The sequence below is a fragment of the Tamandua tetradactyla genome, chromosome 15 (genome assembly GCF_023851605.1).
Source record: "Tamandua tetradactyla isolate mTamTet1 chromosome 15, mTamTet1.pri, whole genome shotgun sequence".
Lineage (NCBI taxonomy): Eukaryota > Metazoa > Chordata > Mammalia > Pilosa > Myrmecophagidae > Tamandua > Tamandua tetradactyla.
The window spans coordinates 26,647,534-26,666,217 of record NC_135341.1 but is presented as its reverse complement, the minus strand read 5'-3'; the positions used below and the strand labels follow the sequence as shown (position 1 = coordinate 26,666,217).

Below are 18,684 nucleotides of genomic sequence, written 5' to 3'. Positions count from 1 at the left end.
ATAATTTAATCAAACGTTCACCCAGCAATGATGAATTGGGATTAAAAGAAATAGCTGCCCCACAAGATGGGATCAGGATTATAACATGGCTTTTCTGGGGCACATAATAGCTTCAAACTGGCACAATTTTTAATTCATTTTTTGATCCAAATTTGGATTTAAATTAACCTCTTATTGTCTTTAGCATTTGAGTCTCAACCATTCTGGGTTTTAGTCTCCCTTGCCTCTTCTTAGAAGTTCAGGCTAATCTTTTGAAAATTTTCCATCACCTTCCAACTTCTACACATGTTTTTCAGAGCACTGCTGATCACACTGCTCTCTCAACATCCTCCCACTCCTTCCCAATCAGAGTCCTCTCTAGTCTAGTGCTGTGCTCAATCAGCATTTTCAATAAATGGATCAATACAGTAAAAATTACAATTTTAGCACTTCTTTATTACTAACTCCTTCTTTCCATAATCATATACTACATTTTGATATATGTTGACTTATCTCATGATATATTCTTATTTCTTAACTCTTGCTTTGATCTTTTTTTAATGTATATATAACTCGTCCTGTAATTTAGACTGTAACAGTTGAAGGAAGGGGTCAAAGTGCATCTTAAACAGCTTGGGTCCTATGCATAAGTAGATACTCAATAAATAATTCACGAATAAGTGAATAAGCAATATTTTGAGTCATTTGGAATGAAGATTTTTTTTTGCCTAAAAATGTTATTATTTTATATTAGACTTCTGCCTACAAGCTGTTTTAAGGCGAGACCTTGTCATATCTTTCATATTTAATTCCATTGCCAATTATGGCAGCAGGTAGTGTAGTGGTTAAAGCATAGATTTTATATGCAGACATGCATAACTTGGTTTGTTTTCTGTTAGTATCACTTGCTGGCTCTGTGACCTTGGGCAGGTTATTTAACCTCTCTGAGCCTCAATTTCCTCATCTGTAAAATGGAGTTGAAATTAGTACCCACTTCATAAAGGTTTGGGGAGGATTAAATGAAAGAGTGCATGTAAAGCAGTGAACACAAGTCAAGGCACACAGGGAAAGCTCAAAACAAGGTAGTCAGTCAACATTTGCTTGCTCTGTGCCACTCATCATGCTGGTTCTTGGGGAGATGGAGATAGAAAAGGGTTTACAACTCGGTGGGGTTGAGAGTCACCTAAATGAATAAATATATCATGTAACATATGCCATGGGGGTGTGTATGAAGGAACAATTAATTTTTCTTGGGTAATCGGGAAGGCTGCCTTGAAATAGCAATATCTGAGTTGCATATTAGGCAGGAGATTCAGTGGTTGGCTCATAGCTGCAAAGCAGTAAATACCTGGAGAATGGATCATGCGAATGCCCGGGAGGCCCAGGGATGATCCTTCCCAGCTGACATCTGGGCACCCGTGCTGTGTTTTTCACTGCTCTCCTACACGTTTCCACGTGCTGATATGGCCTTTGAATTGGTTTGTACTATCATAGTTTGTGTGTGATTCCCTGATTAAGTCATTTCCAATATTTTATTAAGTCCATTTTATTTAAGTCCATGTAGTAGATGCTCAGAAATGTTTGACGAATAAATACATGATTGAATGAGCACAGTGAATCCTCTTGACTGTTGGTGCCACCACATGCTGGCTACGGGGCTTTGAGGGAGTTCACCACTCTACTGCTCCTGTCTCAAAGGGGGACAGCACATTCCACGGGGCAGTTGTGAGGACGAAGTGAGGTGAGGCTCAGTGCCTAACAGGTAATTAGTGCGCACTAAATGGTGGCAGCTGACAGCATTATTCAGTTCACGCTGCAGTGGGTGGGGAGAAAGCCTGGGGCGTTCTGCTGCACTTCCTGGCAGAGGAGACATTTCAAAACCCTTCCCTAGCATTGGAGTGGGACTTATCAGCTGATCAGGAGTTTGTACTTGGAATGACTGAACACGGGTGTCTCCTGGGGCAGCTCCCCAACCTCCCACCCACCGCTGCTTCCTGATTGACAGCGCTCAGAAGCATGGCTGACTCAGCTTGGGGCTGCAGGTGAGTCTCCTCACCTCCCGGCCTCCTTGGCTTCACTGTGAAACCCGGGCTAATTCAGGCTCTCTCCTGTCAGCCACCGGGGGCAGCAGAGAGTCCCAAGACTCCCACCTGGGGCTCAACTCTACTGTGTCTAAATACACTGGGGGGAAAACCTCACTGGAAATGAGTAGAAACTCCAGACTCATATTGAGTTAGAAGAAAGAATGGATAAACCCACTTGAAAGGTTTTGGAGGGGGGAGGAATTTTTTTTTTAAAGCAGCATTTTTTATTTTTATTTATCATTTATTTTAAATTAAAAAATTTTTTTAAATACCAAAAAAAAAACCCACCAAATGCAAACATTCTTAACTTTTGATCATTCCGTTCCACATATATAATCAGTAATTCACAGTATCATCACATAGTTGCATATTCATCATCATGATCATTTCTTGGAACATTTGCATCTATTCAGAAAAAGAAATAAAAAGAAAACAGAAAAAAATTCATACATACCATACCCCTTATCCCTCCCCTTCATTGATGACTAGCATTTCAATCTAAATTTATTTTAACATTTGTTCCCCCTATTATTTATTTTTATTCCATATGTTTTACTCATCTGTTGATAAGGTAGATAAAAAGGAGCATCAGACACAGGTTTTCATAATCACACAGTCACATTGTGAAATTAAAGCAGCATTTTAAAAGACACGTGTTTTCTAACACACTAGATAGTTTATGGACAGTTTTCAGTTGGGGCCTTCCAGTAATTTATTGGTTTCATTGACTATTCATTTATTCATCCTGTCAACATCTGTTTGCTGAATACTCATGGGGCTTAAAACTGCTAATCTTTTGGCAGGTTGGGTTAAAAGGCAGGGCAGTGTTATTCCATACTGCATCTCTGGGCCTGCTCTAGGGTTTTGGAGGATACTACATGCTGGCATGGAAAAGTTCAAGTTTGGCGATGAAGAGAGATAAGGCCAGAGAGGAAGGACCAGGTAACATGCACCTTAATGAGTAAATTGTCTTCCAAACTCTGGGAACAGATCCCTGAAGTGAGTCAAGTGCAGCCTCTGAGGTCTGGGAGATGATGTGTCCAAGATTATAGAGAAAGATGCTCTAGCCCAAGCCAGGGGGTTGTCCCAGATATTGGGGAAATTCCAGCAGCCCCAATAGAGGTGGGCTTTATAGCAATGGTGGCCCTGGAGATGTTCCTTTGCCATACCTCTGGGGCTTCTAGTCAATGTCCCATTCCTAAAACCCAGGACCTGCCCTATTAAGCCAGTCTCAGTGTATTAGTTTTGATCTACTAAAACAAATACCATAAAATGGGTTGGCTTAAACAATGGAAATGTATTGGCTCAGCTTTTAAGGCTAGGAGAAGTCCAAAATGAAGGCATCAGCAAGGCAATGCTTTCTCTCTAAAGACTGGGAATTCTGGGGCTGGTGGCTGTTGATCCTTGGTCCTTGGCTTTTCTGTCATATGGCAGTGCACATGACGGCATTCTGTCCTTTATTCTCTGGGGTTTGCTGGCTTCTGGCTTCTCTGCATGGGCTTTTCCTCCTATATCTGAATTTCAATCTTATAAAGGACCCCAGTGATCTGGATTAAAACTCAACTTGAATAGGAGTTCTGGGAATATTTCTCTGATCACAATGGAATGAAACTAGAAATCAATAACCACCAAGAATGAGAACTTTCACAAATATATGGAGATTAAATAACACACTCTTAAACAATGAGTGGGCCAAAGAAGAAATTGCTAGAGAAATCAGCAGCTATCTGTAGATGAATGAAAACAAGAATACAACATATCCAAACTTACGGGATGTGGCAAAGGCTGTGCCGAGAGGGAAAATTACTGCCCTAAATGCCTAATTAAAAAAAGAAGAAAGAGGGCGGTGTGACAGTGGTTCAATGGCAGAATTCTCGCCTGCCATGCCAGAGACCCAGATTCGATTTCCGGTGCCTACCCATGCCAAAAAAAAAAAAAAGAAGAAGAAACAGCAAAAATCAAGGACTTAACTGCTTACCTGGAGGAACTTGACAAAGAACAGCAAACCAACCCCAAAGCAAATAGGAAAAGAGAAATAACAAGATGAAAGCAGAGTTAAATGAATGGGAAAACAAAAGAACAAAAGAAAAAAGTCAATAAAACAAAAAAATTGGTTCTTTGAGAAAATCAATGGGCCACTAGAAAGGCTGACAAAGAAAAAAAGAGAGGATGCAAATAAACCAATCAGAAATGAGATGGGGGTCATTACCACAGACCCTGAAGAAATAAAATAAATGATAAGAGGATATCATGAACAACAATATGCCCACAAAGTAGACAATTTAGATGAAATGGACAAACTTCTGGAAACACACAAACAAGCTACTTTGATTCAAGAAGAAATAGAAGATCTCAACAAACCAATCACAAGTCAAAAGATTCAATCAGTCATCAAAAAACTTCTTACAAAGAAAAGCCCAGGGCCAGATGGCCACAGGGAATTTTATGAAACATTCTAAAAAGAACTAACACCAATCGTGGTCAAACTTTTCAACTAACTGAGGAAAAAGGGACACTACCTAACTCATATTATGAAGCTAACATCTTTAATATCAAAACTGGGTAAAGATGCTACAAGAAAGGAAAACTACAGACCAATCTCCCTAATAAACATAGATGCAAAAATTCTCAACAGAATATTAGCAAATCCAATCCCACAGCACACTGGAAGAATTGTGCACCACGTTTTGTGCCAGGAATGCAAGGATGGTTTGATACGGGAAAATCAGTTAATGTAACACAGCACATTAACAAATTGAGGGGGAAGGATCATACGGTTGTCTCGATTGATGCTGACAAGGCATTTGACAAAATTCAACATCTTTTCTGATAAAAACACTTCAAAAGGTAGGTGGCCCAACAGCCCACATCAAAGACAGAAGCCGAACAAGCCAGGATGCTGGTTTTGTCTAGTGCCTTTTCTGCATCGGTTGGGATGATTGTGCGTTTTTTCCCCCCTCATTCTAGTAATGTGTGTTGCATTGACTGGTTTTCTTGTGCTGGACCATCCTTGCATTCTTGAAATGAATCCCACTTGGTCATGGAATATAATCTTTTTAGTAAAAAATAAAAAATAACTCGATTCTGCTGGGCCACATCTTAACTGAAGTAACATCTTCAGGAGACCCTATTTTCCATAGATCCACACTTATTAGAATGCAGACCTAGAACATGTCTAAACTGGGGTACATGATTCAATCCATTACACTTGGTCAGCCTGGAGGGCTTGGTGGGCAACGGCTGGGAGGCTTCCTTTGTTGTAGATTTAAATGGCCAAGGGAGGCATGGTGGGCACTGTTTCCTCCAATATCTGGAGGGAGAGGCAAACAAGCAAGCCAAGGATTCGAAACAGCAGGAATACCTGGGTGTGTGAGGGTAGGGCCCTGGTCTCTGCTCATTGCTACACAGTGCCGACACATAGTAGGTGTTCAATAAATACTTAAATCAATAATTAGCATGTTGATAGAAGAAGCCCCAGAGTGCACTGTGAGCCCAAACAGGGGTTACAGAAGGCTTCCTGGGGGAAGTGACATCTAAACAGAGAAATGAAAAGCCAGAAGAATTAGCCAGACATCTCAGGACAGTAAGGGAGTTCCTGGTGAAGAGAATAGCCCAGGCGAAAGTCCAGATGGTAGAGTTCAGCCTGGGTGTTCTTGGAGGGTAAAGAGGAGTGCTGGGAGATGAGGCTGGAGTGGTAAACTGAGGCCCGATGCTCAAAGACCCTGCCAGGGTAGCAGGTAAGTCCATCAGAAAACTCCATTTGAATGTAATGGGAGATACTTTTATTCTCGCTTTTTTTTTGCCTTGTGAGGTTTAATTATCCCTGGAAGGGAGAAATTACTATAAGTGGTGGCTAAAGGCCATTTTTCCTCCATAGCACGGGAGTCAGACAGTCCTGGGTTGAAATTCCCAGTTCTGTCCTGTACAGACTGAGACCTTGGGCAAGCCCTTCAACTCCCTGAGCCTCCGTTTCTTCTTCTGGGAAAGGGGGCCGACCACACTCTCCACTTCATAGAATCAAAAGAGCCGATGTTGTAATGTAGAGGTTAGAACAGGTTGGGAGTGTTGCTCTGCGGCCTGTGAGCCCGTGTCTCTCCCTCACCTTTCTGAGTCCTTTGGGGCAGAGATCCTGTCTGAGTCACGTTGATGGGGGCAATGCCCAACAGTCCGGGACACATAGTAGGTGGTCTGTAAATGAAACAATGGGCCAATCAATCCTGGCCTCGCACTGTGGCGCTGTGGCTCCTTAGGTTCCAGCCCCCCGCCCCGCCACACCGTGAGCTGTTCGGTCCTCCGCGCTTGGCGCCGTGCCGGGAACACAGTAGGTGCTCGCACTCGGGAAGTTGGTTTTTGGGAGAGAGAGGGGCGACCTGAGACAAGTCGCTGGGTCAGGGTATGCGGGCTACTAACTTCACCCTTTAGGTTAACGCTGTAAGCCGGGGTCGCGGAGGAGCGGGGAGTTCTTGCCTGGGGTGCGTAGGAGATGCAGCCGGCATCCAGCAGTCAGGGCGGGTGGAGTCTGCCAGAGGGAACGCGGCGACTAGGAGCGGTGCAGGGGGCGGACGCAGGCGGAGCCGGTTTTTCTGTCGGAGGATGTGGGCCTGCGCGCCGCGCCTTTAAGGCGCATAGCTGAGCCGGGCGCCTAGAGCTGAGAGCCGCGCCTGCGCGATAGCTGCGGCGGGACCCGGGCAGGTGGCTGGGGGCCGAGAGCGGGGGTCGCAGACGGGCGGCAGGACCCAGGCGGCTGAAGCCTGGTCAGGTGAGCATGGGCGGGCGGAGAGATCCGGGGCTCCCCCAATGGCCCTGTGACCTACACCCCTCACTTCCCGAATCCCGCTGTCTGGCTTCCCCTCCAGTGGCCGCCGGGGTGGAGAGGGGTCGTGGACCTGCACATCCCTTTCTCACTCCGTTCCCTCGCTCCGCCACCAGCCCTTGCGCGTTTTCTTACTGTGCCGGGATAGATTTGGGTTCCCGATCCCAGTTCCCCCACTTCTTAGGGCCCGGCCCTTCCCTTCCGCAAGCTGGGGACCGGGTGAGGATAGCTCGGGGACCTGCGCTCTTTCTCTTCTGCCCCTGGACCCGCGCGGGCTCCAGCCCCTATGCGCTCCTCCTGGTGCCTGGATGGTTTGGGGTTTGTGCGCCTCGGATCACCTCACTTTCTGGGAAAGGGCTGCGACTCTTCCAACCGATATCACTGCCGGTACAACCGCCTTGTGTCCCGCCCCAGTCTTCGGCACCCCCAACACCGCTCCCAGCCAATTCCAGAGCCTTGCAGCTTTCCAGCTTCCCTTTCCCCAGTCCGCGCGCATACCTTCGCCCTTGTGTCTCGCACCCTGCGAGTCGAGATGCTGTTCCACCCGCCCTGACTGCTGGATGCCGGCTGCATCTCCTATGCACCCGGCCGACGCCTACTCGGCTGGCTTGGAAATGCGATTGTGTAATCGCCGGCTGCGGGGCAGAGCGCGTTGGACACTTGTGCCCTGAATCCACAGACCGGTGGGAAAAGCCGAGTTGACTGAGTGAGGCACGGAGGGAAGAGGAGGATGCCAGAGGGGTCAAGAGGCTGTGCACCCGGGAAATATGTATTTTTAGTCCTTTTGCTGCCCCAGGGGCTAAAGGCTAAGAGGACATAACAGAGTGGGCGCCCTACATCAACTGGGAACCAGGAGGCCAGCGTTTTGTCTCACCCCTTTCCTGCTCAGAAATCTCTAATGGCTGGTTCTTCCTGAGCTAAAGTTAAAAATAATTTACTACTAATAATAGCTGACATAGAATAAGCAAGTACTGGGTGTCAGGCCCTTTGTAAGCACCTCAGGAGGATTACCTGGTATACTCCTCCCGGGAGCCCAGGAGGGAGGAGCCACTGCTCTACCCATTTCTCAGAGCAGGAATGTGAGGTTTTCAGAGATGGTATCTTCCCAGTAAAAACAGTGAGTCTGATTTCAGGGCCCCCAAGCTGAACCACTAGACTTTAAAAAAATTTATTGTAACTAATAAATTCTTATCAACAACACTTTTATAATGCAGGGAAATAGAAGTAAAAGAAAATTAATAACCTCCATTCCCAGCACCAATTTATTTTTCTAAAATTAGGTTCTTAGACCAGCAGGGAGTCCTTAGTATCCTCTTCAAGTAGACTGAGGTCTAGAGAGGGAAGGATATAAAACAGGCCCTGTGATGGTTAATTGGGTACTCCTTGGCCTGCCTCTCCTGCACCAAGCCCTGCAAGCCAAGGCCCCTGGAGACCCTGCCCCCCCTCCCCACCCCCACCCCCCCTGCATCCTGACCACCCTTCCTGCTTCCTTGCTGTAGCTGAGCACATGAGCATATGTTCTTGCCACTGTTGCTTTTGCCAAGGCTCTTTCCTCCTCCAGGAATGCCCTCTCTGAAATCTCTGATGTCTGAATACTACTTCTCCCTAAGGGTCCAGCTCAGCTTCCCCTCTTGGAAAATTGCCTGAGTTCCCTTCTGCCTCCAGCTGAAAGCTATTCCTTTCTCCCCTGGGATTGAGCTGCTTGGGTCTCACTCCTCTTCACATCTGTGATGGTATTTAAGACATTCTACTTCATGTATCAGTCTTGTCTGCTTAGGTCCAGTTGTGCTGATAGAACTAGAAGTGCTCCCTGGGTTCAGTTCCCAGGACACGGAAAGAATTGTGTGGGGGAACAGAGTGTTTTTTAAGATAAGAACAGGCTTGGGATTTCCGAATTCTGTTGACCTTCAGCCTGCTCACGGAAGTATGTCTCAGCTTTGTCGTTTACAGACTTACCTCGGAATTACACACTTGTTTTTGTTCCTAACCCAGAGGATTCCCACCAGGGAATCATACAGACTGGAGTCCAGATCGAGCCCCTGCCACTTACCAGCTGTGGTCCTGGGCAAGTTATCTGATTTCTCTGAGCCTCAGCTTCTGGCAATACTAAGTGCTTCAGAAGGCAGTGGTGATACTTAGATAAAATAATGCGCAGGCCCCAGCATGTGGTAAGCACTCAGTAAGCATCTGCTGTTCCTATGAAGAGTAAGTGACGGCTGATCACCAGTTTGAATTACTGGAGAAATATTAAATCATTACTGAATAGTTCACATTGGTTCTGCTTAGAGGGGGGCCAAGGAAGTTCAGGTCAAGAAGAGGTAAGCATTTTTTTATGTTCAGAAAGACCTATGATGTGGGAACTTTACTTTTTCCGTAATTTTTATTTAAGCCCACAAAAGACCCCCACCTTTTTTAATTAAAAAACAAAAACAAAAACAGATGGGAGTCTTTCTTCAACTCCAGACCATCCTTTTGTCTCTGTAGTAAAAGACAGAATTGCTTTCTATTTGTCTCACATATAAAATTTGTGAGCATTGAGTTATTTGGGGATCCATACACGTATAATGAATGTACAAATGCAGTTAGTGTGATTGGCAGTAATTATGAAACTTAATAACAGGATAAAAAAAATCTCATTAAAGATGACCTTAATTTGCAGTTCATGTTAGTTCAGACCTGTTTTGAGTGCTGGAAGTTAGAATCAGAGATTATCTTTGAATATGAAAACAAGAAAAGCGAAGGTGACTGTTTTATCCTAGAAGGCTAACTAAGCAACTAGAGGGAGAAATCCATTTCCTTATGCCATATTCTTTAACAAACTCCTGGTTATTTTGGAGACTAGATAACTATGACAATGATGAGTGTTTTTTAAAAAGGGCAGGTATTTCCTCCTCAAAACTTTTTTGGAATATGCTGGGAAATTAGTTATGCAAGTGGAAAAACATGTATTTTAAAATTTCTCCTAAGCTGATTCTTTTTTTCGAGTAAGGTAGATCCCATTTGATACTTGAAAATATGTTTAGTTTAGATATTATTTTAAATTTTATTGTGGTAACATATGACAAAAAAATTTAACATTTTAACCATTTTTAAGCGTACAAGTCAGTGACATTAATTAATTTACAATATTGTGCTACCATCACTACCATCCATTGCCAAAACTTTATCTCCCCAAACAGAAACTCTGTACCAGGTAAGCAGTCACTACCCATTCAGCCCTCCTCCCAGCCCCTGGTAACCTGTAGTTTATTTTCTGTCTCTATGTATTTACTTATTCTAGAGATTTCATAAAATTGAATCATATATTTATCAGTTTGTGTCAGGCTTTCACTCAGCATCATATTTTCAAGGTTCACCCATGTTGTAGCATGTATCAGCACTTCATTCCCTTTTATGGGTAAACCATATTCCATTGTATGCATATACCACGTTTGGTTTCTCCATTCATCTGCAGATGGACACATGGGTGATTTCCACCTTTTGGTTTTTAATAAACATCGATGTGCAAGGATCTTTTTGAGTCCCTGCTTTCAGTTCTTTTGGACATATACCTAAGAGTGTGATTGTTAGGGAGATTTTTTTTTTAAAGACATCATTTTTTGTAAATTTCACAGTTCTATGGAATTTAACAGGCTGCAGAACTTTTATTTGTGTGACCCTGTAGGGGCATGGAACATTTTTTGTGCTGTTCAGTATGGTAGCCACTCGCCACATGTGGCTGTTGAGCATTTGACATGTGGCTAATGTGTCTGAGGAGCTGAATTTGAATTGTATTTAACTTTAATTACTATGAATTTAAATAGCCACATGTGGCTAGTGGCTATCATATTGGGCAGAGCAGATAGAGAATGTTCCTGTCTTCACAGAATGTTTTATGCAGTAGTGCTGATTTAGATCAATAAGGCCAAGGTAAAGCCTCTTATGATGGGATTAAGTTCCATTCTTTCTGCAAGTAATCTCCAGGCCAAGAAATAGAGTGTGTAGGGGATGTTTCATTGTCAAGAATGAAGTGGTTGATTAGTCCCCTTAGCTCATTTTAGCTGCCTGGCTCACTGACTTTGAACACTGCCATATATTCAAAGGCTGGGGGAGAGGATGGATTCAAGAAAATGTCTTGGGGAGTACCGTTCCATCAGGGAACTTTTTAAAATACGCAAGCTGGGGCTCCGACCCAGGCAAACTGGGTTTGAATCTCTGGGGTGAGGCTCTGAAATAGGTATTTTTAAAGCTCCTGGGGGCGGAGAGTTGGATTTTGGGTGGGAAGTGCAGCTAGGGTTGAGAAAAACTGCCTCCAAGACTGAATTTAAAAAAGAAAATCCAGACGGACTGGAAGAAAGTGTTTTAAAGTAGATTTAGAGAGTGGCTGAAAATACTCACTGATTCTCTGCGGTAACAAGTAGAGGGTTGGAGTTGAGCAGATTCACTTTCTCTAGAGTAGGGGTTCTCCGCCGGGGTAACCTTGTCCCCACAGGCGCATCTGGCCATGTCTGAAGACAGTTTTGGTTGTCTCACTGGGGGAGTGGTGCTGCTGGCATCCAGTGGGTGGAAGTCAGGGGTCTCCTGCACGTCCTACAATTCACCAGGACAACCCCACAGAACAAGGGATTATCTAACCCCAACTGTCAGTAGTGCCATGGTTGAGAAATCCTGATCTAGACATAATTTTGCAACACTAAAGTCCTCTTTGACCTTGGACATATTTCACAGACCTCTTCAAAGAAGATTAAGATAGACTCCTGCACAGGACCCTCAGAAACATTCTCAACCATAGTCGAGTATTTCAGATCCCAGAAACCATGTAGGATATTGCTGCCGGGTTTGGATGCATTTGAGTCTTTCTCGTAGGCTTCTGTGATGCTCTTGAGCGCAGCACCGTGCGAATTGCTGATTCAAGGGAACAGGGAACCTGCGGGAAGCTGTGTGCAGAGACTCTTACACTGCCGCAGGGTGGGATCTACTTTTCCTGTTAAGTAATTAGCTAAAGTAGCAGTAGCATTGGCTGTTAGGTGGTTCTGTAGAAGCTGTGTCTATTTGGCTCCTGGCAGTGGGTGTTTGCCTTGTAATATACCCAGAATAGGTTTCAAGCCTTGTATGTGACGAAGCTTGGGAGCTGAGCTGTGATCTAGACCCTGAGAGTGTAAACATAGCAGCGCGGACCCGCCCACAGCCCCCTCAGGCACCTGAACAGACCTGTGAGCTGGGCAGCGGATGGTAAGCGAGGTGTGGAAGGGCTGCCTAACTGCCTGGGAGGGCAGGCGAGGTCTTCCCAGGGGTGCGCAACTGAGCACTTAGTATCTGCCAGTCACTGCCCTGAATAGTTTCCTTGCATCGTCTCATTTTGTTTCCATAATGAGGTTCTAAGAGGTTAAGCGACTTGTTCACGGTCACACAGCTGGTCAGTGGCAGAACTACGATTTGAACTCCGGTGATCTAACTGCAGAGTTGGAACACCGATAGGCAGGGGTAATATTTTAATAGCTACAACTTGAAGATGAGTATCTTTTCCTGCGCTTTTTGGCTATTTGTATATCTTATTTAGAGAAATGTCGATTTAATTTTAAAAATTGGGTTTGTCTATCTTTTTGTGGTTGAGTTGCTTATGAAGTTTTGAGTATGGCTTCCCCAAGTGTCCCATTTTCTGGTACCAGTTTTCCTGGGTTACTGAATTGTCCTCTGGAGGCAGAGAATCTGGCTAGAAAGAAAGTGAGGCTCAGCTCTCAAAGGGCTTTGAATGCTGGACTCTGTTCTGGGAGCCAGAAATCCTGTCCTGTCCTAAACCTACCAGCTGTTGTGACAGGGCTCTCTTTTGTTTAACACCAGCTTTGTTTGCAATTAGAAAACCTTGTTGACCAAATTAACCTCCTTTAGAAATGATAATACCCTCTTTAAATTCCCTGCTTTTGCTTTACTTAGGAGAACAGGTTTGATCAATGGCAGAATATTTTGGGGTGCTATTTTAGGCCCTCTGCTGCCACACACCCATATGGAGGACTATTTTAATTCCTTTCACTCATGTGGAAAATAGTCACTTATGTGATGCTCTTTCTAGCATGTTACCTTTGAGGGGTGACTTCTGCTGATGATCGCACATGTGTTCACACTTATCCCTGGACAAATGTTGGAATAAAGGCTTCTTCTGGATTTCTCAGAGCCTGAAGACTTTGGGGTCCTTGGAGGTAAAGGTTCAAGTGACTTTTCTGCCCTGCTTTATCCAGCATAAGACTAACTTGTATTGCTGCAGAGTTTTCTTGTTTGAAACCTGATTTCAAACAAGCAGTTTTTTCTATCACCAGGACCCAGGTTTCTTTTTTTTAATGGAACTTTATTGAGGTAAATTCACATATTATATAATTATTCAGTGTGTACAATCAGTGGTTCATAGTTTCATCATATAGTTGTGCTTTTGTCACCACAGTCAAATTTTGAACATTCTCATTACTCCAAAAAAATACATATAAAAATAAAAAAGAACATCCAAAATATCCCATACCCCTTATCCCTCTATTATTTGTTTATTTTTTGTCCTTTTTTTTTTTTAACTCATGTGTCCATACACTGGATAAAGGGAGTATCAGCCACAAGGTTTTCACAATCACACAGTCACACTGTAAAAGCTATGTAGTTGGACAATTGTCTTCAAGAATGAGGGCTACTGGAATGTAGTTCCAACTATTTCAGGTATCTCCTTCTAGCTATTCTAAGCCACTAAAAACTAATAAGGGATATTTGTATAATGCATAAGAATAATCTCCAGAATGACCTCTCATTCTATTTGAAATCTCTCAACTATGGAAACTTTTGTTTGATTTCTGTTCCCTCTTTTGGTCAAGAAGGCTTTCTCAGTCCCACGATGCTGAGCCCACACTCATCCCTGGGTGTTGTGTCCCACGTGGTGGAGGTTGGGGTGGGGAGGGCAGTGAGTTCACCTGCAGAGTTGGCTGAGAGAGAGAGGCCACATCTGAGCAACAAAAGAGGTTCTCTGGGGGTGACTCTTAGGCATAATTATAAGTAGGCTTAGCTTCTTTGCAGGAATAAGTTTCATAAGGGCAAGCCCCAAGATCGAGGGCTCAGACTATTAAATTGGTAGTCCCCAATGCTTGTGAGAATATCAGGAATTTCCCAGGGGGGATAGATGAATATTTCCACATTTTCCCTCAGTTTCTCAAGGGGGGGTTTATTTTCTGTAGGGCCCATGTTTGGACCCAAGAGGCTGATGTTTTGAAGGAGCTGGGATAGATCAATGCATAAGTTCCATGTTTCACTGTGTTGCTTCTTTACCAGTGTGATTTTTAGTAGATACAATGAGGGATAAGCAAGCTACCTGCTTTCCATCTGTTGCCAAGCCAGACTCACTGCTCAGCGTGCATAACAGCTCATCTATGACACCGTATCTCAAAGAGCGAAGGAGCTTTTATTGCAAAGTACACATTGAGAAGAAAAGGAGGCTTACGGGTCTCAGATCTTTCTCCCCGAACTGCAACAACTCTGAGAGTTTTACAGTATTCAAAGACAGGGAGGTTTAGGACAATGAATATTATGACTCTTGATGAGAAATTAGAGATAGTCTGATTATTGAGCACATGCAGATTGATTGCATGCTTAGTCACAGAACATTATGTAAGAAAATGGGGGCCTGAAAGTGATGATGAGTGTGATTTTTAATATTATAATAAAGTATAGTCACCTAAGGTTTAACCTAGTGTGCATGACAGGCCAAATTTTGGTTAGAACTAACTTTGTCTAGTAAGATAACCTAGGAATAGGGCACTGCATAAGATTCTAGAAAAGTTCCATGCACTAGGGTAACTTTCTAGAAATCTACCACTACCAGATGGGTCCCTGGACCAGATAAGTCCTGAAATGCAGAAGGCCCAGCCTCTCCAGAACATCAACTAGTTCCATCCCCCTATCCCATGTTATCGACAGCCCCTTCCAACATGAAAAAGTTAGAATGGGCATAACCCAATTACCCCTAAAGAGTGGGGAAAAGATCAAAAGGTGATAGTGGAGTTATACAGAGAAGGTAGGCTTCAGCAAATGAGTATGAGTGCTGAATCATTATATTGATATCTTTTTAAGTCTCCAGTATCTTACAGCAGCTAGAAGTAAAAATCTAAAATTGTGGAATTGTAACCCATACCAAACTCTGAAATCTGTTCTACAACTAATTGTTGTGATATGCTTTGAAATTTATTGCTTTTTTGTGTATATGTTTCTTGTCACAAAAAAGAAAAAAAAGTCGATTGTGATAAATGCACAGCTATATGATGATATTGTGAACCATTGATTGTACCTTGGATGATTACATGGCATGTGAATATATAACATATATCAATAAAAGAATAAATAAATAAATAAAAAGATAGCCTAGGAATTGGGGTAGGTTAATTCTGAATTGACTCGTGTTCTTTGATTAATAAATATGAAGGCTGTCTACGTGATCACAAGAGTTCAAAGTTGTAAAGCAAGATAAAAGTGTATAAGTGGGGCCACTCATGAGTTATCATGATGCTTTGCAGTTAGAAAATAAAGATTATATAGTTACGCAAAAAATTATCATCCTCAGAGGTCACGGCATCTGGGTTATAGTTCAGTGAATTTCAATAGTTTCAGGTAAATACTTTTGGCTATTCTATAATATACTAGAAAGTAAGAAAGCATCTTCATTAACCCTAATTATTTGTCCATGATGGGTCTGCCTGCCTGTCCTGTCTCTGGAATATGTCACTTCTCCAAAGAGGAGCAGGATTTTCTGGCTCTCCGATTCTTTACCCACAGGATCAGCCTGGCTTGACTGCATTTCCTTGCCCACAGCGCTGCCTCAAGTGGCAGAGATAGGGAGGGGAATGTGGGCGGGGCTGGTTCTTGGTCGTGAATCCTCATGGAGAACCTGATTCTAGTGCTTTGGTGCAAAGCAGGTTAGGGAACTCGTTTATCAGGACCTTGCCTAGAGCCACAGAAGAGATACAAGCTTTTGGCTGATCCTATGGCCTGAGTGGAGATTGCTTATCATCTTCTATTTTAAAGTGCTGAACTTTGACTCCTTATGACTGAAGTTCCTGCCAAGTAGACTTTAACCTTTGGTGTTCCATAGGGTGGAAGATCCTCAGTCTTTGAATGATATGTAAAGATGGAAGGATTTTTAACCCTAACAGCATTCACAGTTGTTTTCCTTCCCTCGTTTGAGAAACAATTAAGGTTTTGTTGTGCTTTTTAATGGGTCTTTTAAACTATAGAACAGAGTCCAGCACTGACTGGTAGAACTTTTTGTGGTGATGAAAATGTTCTTTCTGCTGTTCAGTTTGGTAGTCATTGACTGCTAAGTACTTCAACTATAGCTAAGGACAGCCAAGGAACCGCGTTTTTAATTTTACTTTTAATTAAATTAAAACATAAACAGCCATGGGTCAAGTGACAACTGTATTTGATAGCACAGGATGGACCATTTTATTTGAGGGGTTTATATTTTTTAATTAAATAGAAAACTTTTTATACATGTGCATGGTGGCAATTTCCCCCTCCTGTCTTCTCCCAGGTCCCTACTTTCTCTTCCCCATTCTAGCCGTGATTACTAGTTTCTTGGGTATCTACCCAGAAACATTCCATGCATATATAAGCATGATATATAGTTTTTCTCTCTCTTGTTTTTAATGCAAGTTGTTTTTCTGCCCACTCTCTTCGTTCCTTGCTTTTCTGAGTTAATAATGTAAGTTGGAGGTCATGCCTCATAGGGACAAATAGAACTGCTTCATTATTTTAATGGCTTATATTTAATTTTATTTGTATTTGATTGCTATATATAATATTCCTTTGTAAAGCTACATCATTCTTTACTTAGTAGGTCCCTTATCTGGAAAGAGTAAGCTCTTTCCAGCCTTTTGTCACTATAAACAATGCTGCAATGAATAACTTAGTACAAACATATTTTCACACGTTTGGGTTTAAATGGATAGTTTCCTAAAAGTGAGATTATTAGGTCAAGGCTATGTGCATTTTAAATTGTCACAGATTTTGCCAAATTGCCATCCCTAGAGTTTGCTGATGGAATGTCTGTTGGTCTATTATATGAGAGCATCTCTTTCCCCATATTCTCACCAACCCAGTCTGTTATTAAACTTTCGTTCTTGCTGGTCCCATAAATAAACAAAGATTGGCATCACCTTTAATTTGCGTTTAGTTTTAATTTGCATTTCTTTTATTATAAACGAGATTGAGTATCTTTTTCTATCTTTAAGAGTCATTTGTATTTCCTTTCTATCCAGGTCATTTGCTCATTTTTCTATTGGATTGTTGGGTTTTTTTTTTTTTATTTTTCTTGTTCTTGCTTTGTTCTTACTGATTTGTAGGGGCTCTTTATATAGTAAGAAAATTAGTCTGTTGCCTCTGATATGTATTGGCAAATTTTAATCTTGTTTATGGTGTCCTTTTCTATGTAGACATTTAAAACATTTTTATGAAATTGACTTATTAATCTTTTCTTTATGGCCTCTGGGTTTTATATCATCCTCAGAAAGGCCTTCTCCACAAAGATATTTTTAAACAGATTGCTTATGTTTTCTTCTAGAACTTTCATGGTTTCATTTTTTTTTATGTTTAACTTTTGACCCATCTGAAATAATTCAGGGGTTCTGTTCATTTAATTTCCTTTGCCATCTCGTTTTCTCCAGCTGTTGTGACTTTACCCGTCTCTCTCTGCTTCCACTCAGTTCTTTTTTTTTTTTTTAAGCAGTGCGATAGTTAGCCATTGTAGTAGCAATGATACCTTCAGTTGCCCATGGGTTGCTACCTTCATCGTTTTCCTCTCCAAATACAACTTTTAGGTAAACCCTAGTTCGGGACAGAGAAGGAGAATTTTGTATCTTTATTAGAGGTTCTTAGCTAAGTTTGTAGTCTCCAGGCCTACCTTTTTCCTGAGAATGCCTGTCCACCCCCTCTCTATTACTGCATTTCTCACCCATGAAGCTTGGGCATTTCACAGCCACGACCTGTGCTTTGTCTTTTCTCCACAGATTTCTTCTTTGGCCTCCTTCAAGCCTAAGCCTGGGTCATTATCTGAAGTGCCCTGCCCTCTGCGCACACTGAAATAGCCGGTGCAGATTGCTTAATTGGGGGAGGGATCTGAACAGGAGGCAGGCTATATAGCCGTGGGATTTTTGTTTTTCGCCTGTGCAGATACACCTCCACTGAAGGAAGCAATGGGGCCAGCTGTTAGAACTTCATTCATATTCCCTAATATGATTTAATGCTTTGTCGTTTTATTTTTTGTGATTCCAGAATCTCATTTTCAGCTTCTGCCAGAGCCAGTAGCAGTTGGGAAAAAAAAAGACTGTGCACTTTGAAAAGTGAGTATTGATTTTTAACATCGTAGATGACAAAAAAATGATAAAAGCAGCCCTTAATGAGACAGGGGTGGCCTCTGCATGCTCCCTCTGCAGATTAACTAACCTGTGGGAGGTGGTTTCTCTGATACAGAAAGGTTGGTGGGTAGGGATTTGGCATCTAAGGATTTTAAAAAGCTCAGATACACGCCTCAAATCCCTCTGCAGGCAGTTCTGACAGGCCATGCCTGGACAAGGCTCTGAGTTTGAAGGGAGTCTGGTAGGTGTGGGACTGAGATGTCTCCGGGAGAGTGTGACACCTGAAATGGGCCTTATGGCCACCAGGGCAGGGGGTACGCCACACAAAGGAACAGCGTGAGGCCTTGGGGGGCTTGTGTGGGGAACAGGAAATTGGTTGTTTTGGGTGCAGGTGGAGATGTGGGAGTCAGGACCAGAATGTTGAGTTGAGACTGTATGGAGTTGTTATAGT

General features: G+C 42.9%; 1 protein-coding gene and 1 long non-coding RNA gene across 3 annotated transcripts in view; one reads left to right on the top strand and one right to left on the bottom strand.

The window, feature by feature from the left end:
- Positions 1 to 2,352: 2,352 nt before the first annotated feature.
- LOC143657007 (uncharacterized) lies at positions 2,353 to 7,484 on the bottom strand. Its single transcript, XR_013162716.1, has 3 exons — positions 7,375 to 7,484; positions 6,166 to 6,251; positions 2,353 to 2,468 (listed from the first exon to the last, which is right to left on the bottom strand). It is a non-coding gene; the product is annotated as an uncharacterized LOC143657007 (long non-coding RNA).
- Positions 6,692 to 18,684, top strand: part of ABHD6 (abhydrolase domain containing 6, acylglycerol lipase) — a 46,601-nt gene continuing 34,608 nt past the window's right edge. The window contains exons 1-2 of one of the 2 annotated variants that reach the window (XM_077128871.1): positions 6,692 to 6,822; positions 18,151 to 18,218. The gene's annotated coding sequence lies outside the window, so the exon portion shown is untranslated. Of the gene's footprint in view, positions 6,823 to 17,608; positions 18,219 to 18,684 lie in introns of those variants that run through there. The other variant, XM_077128872.1, reaches the window with a different exon arrangement.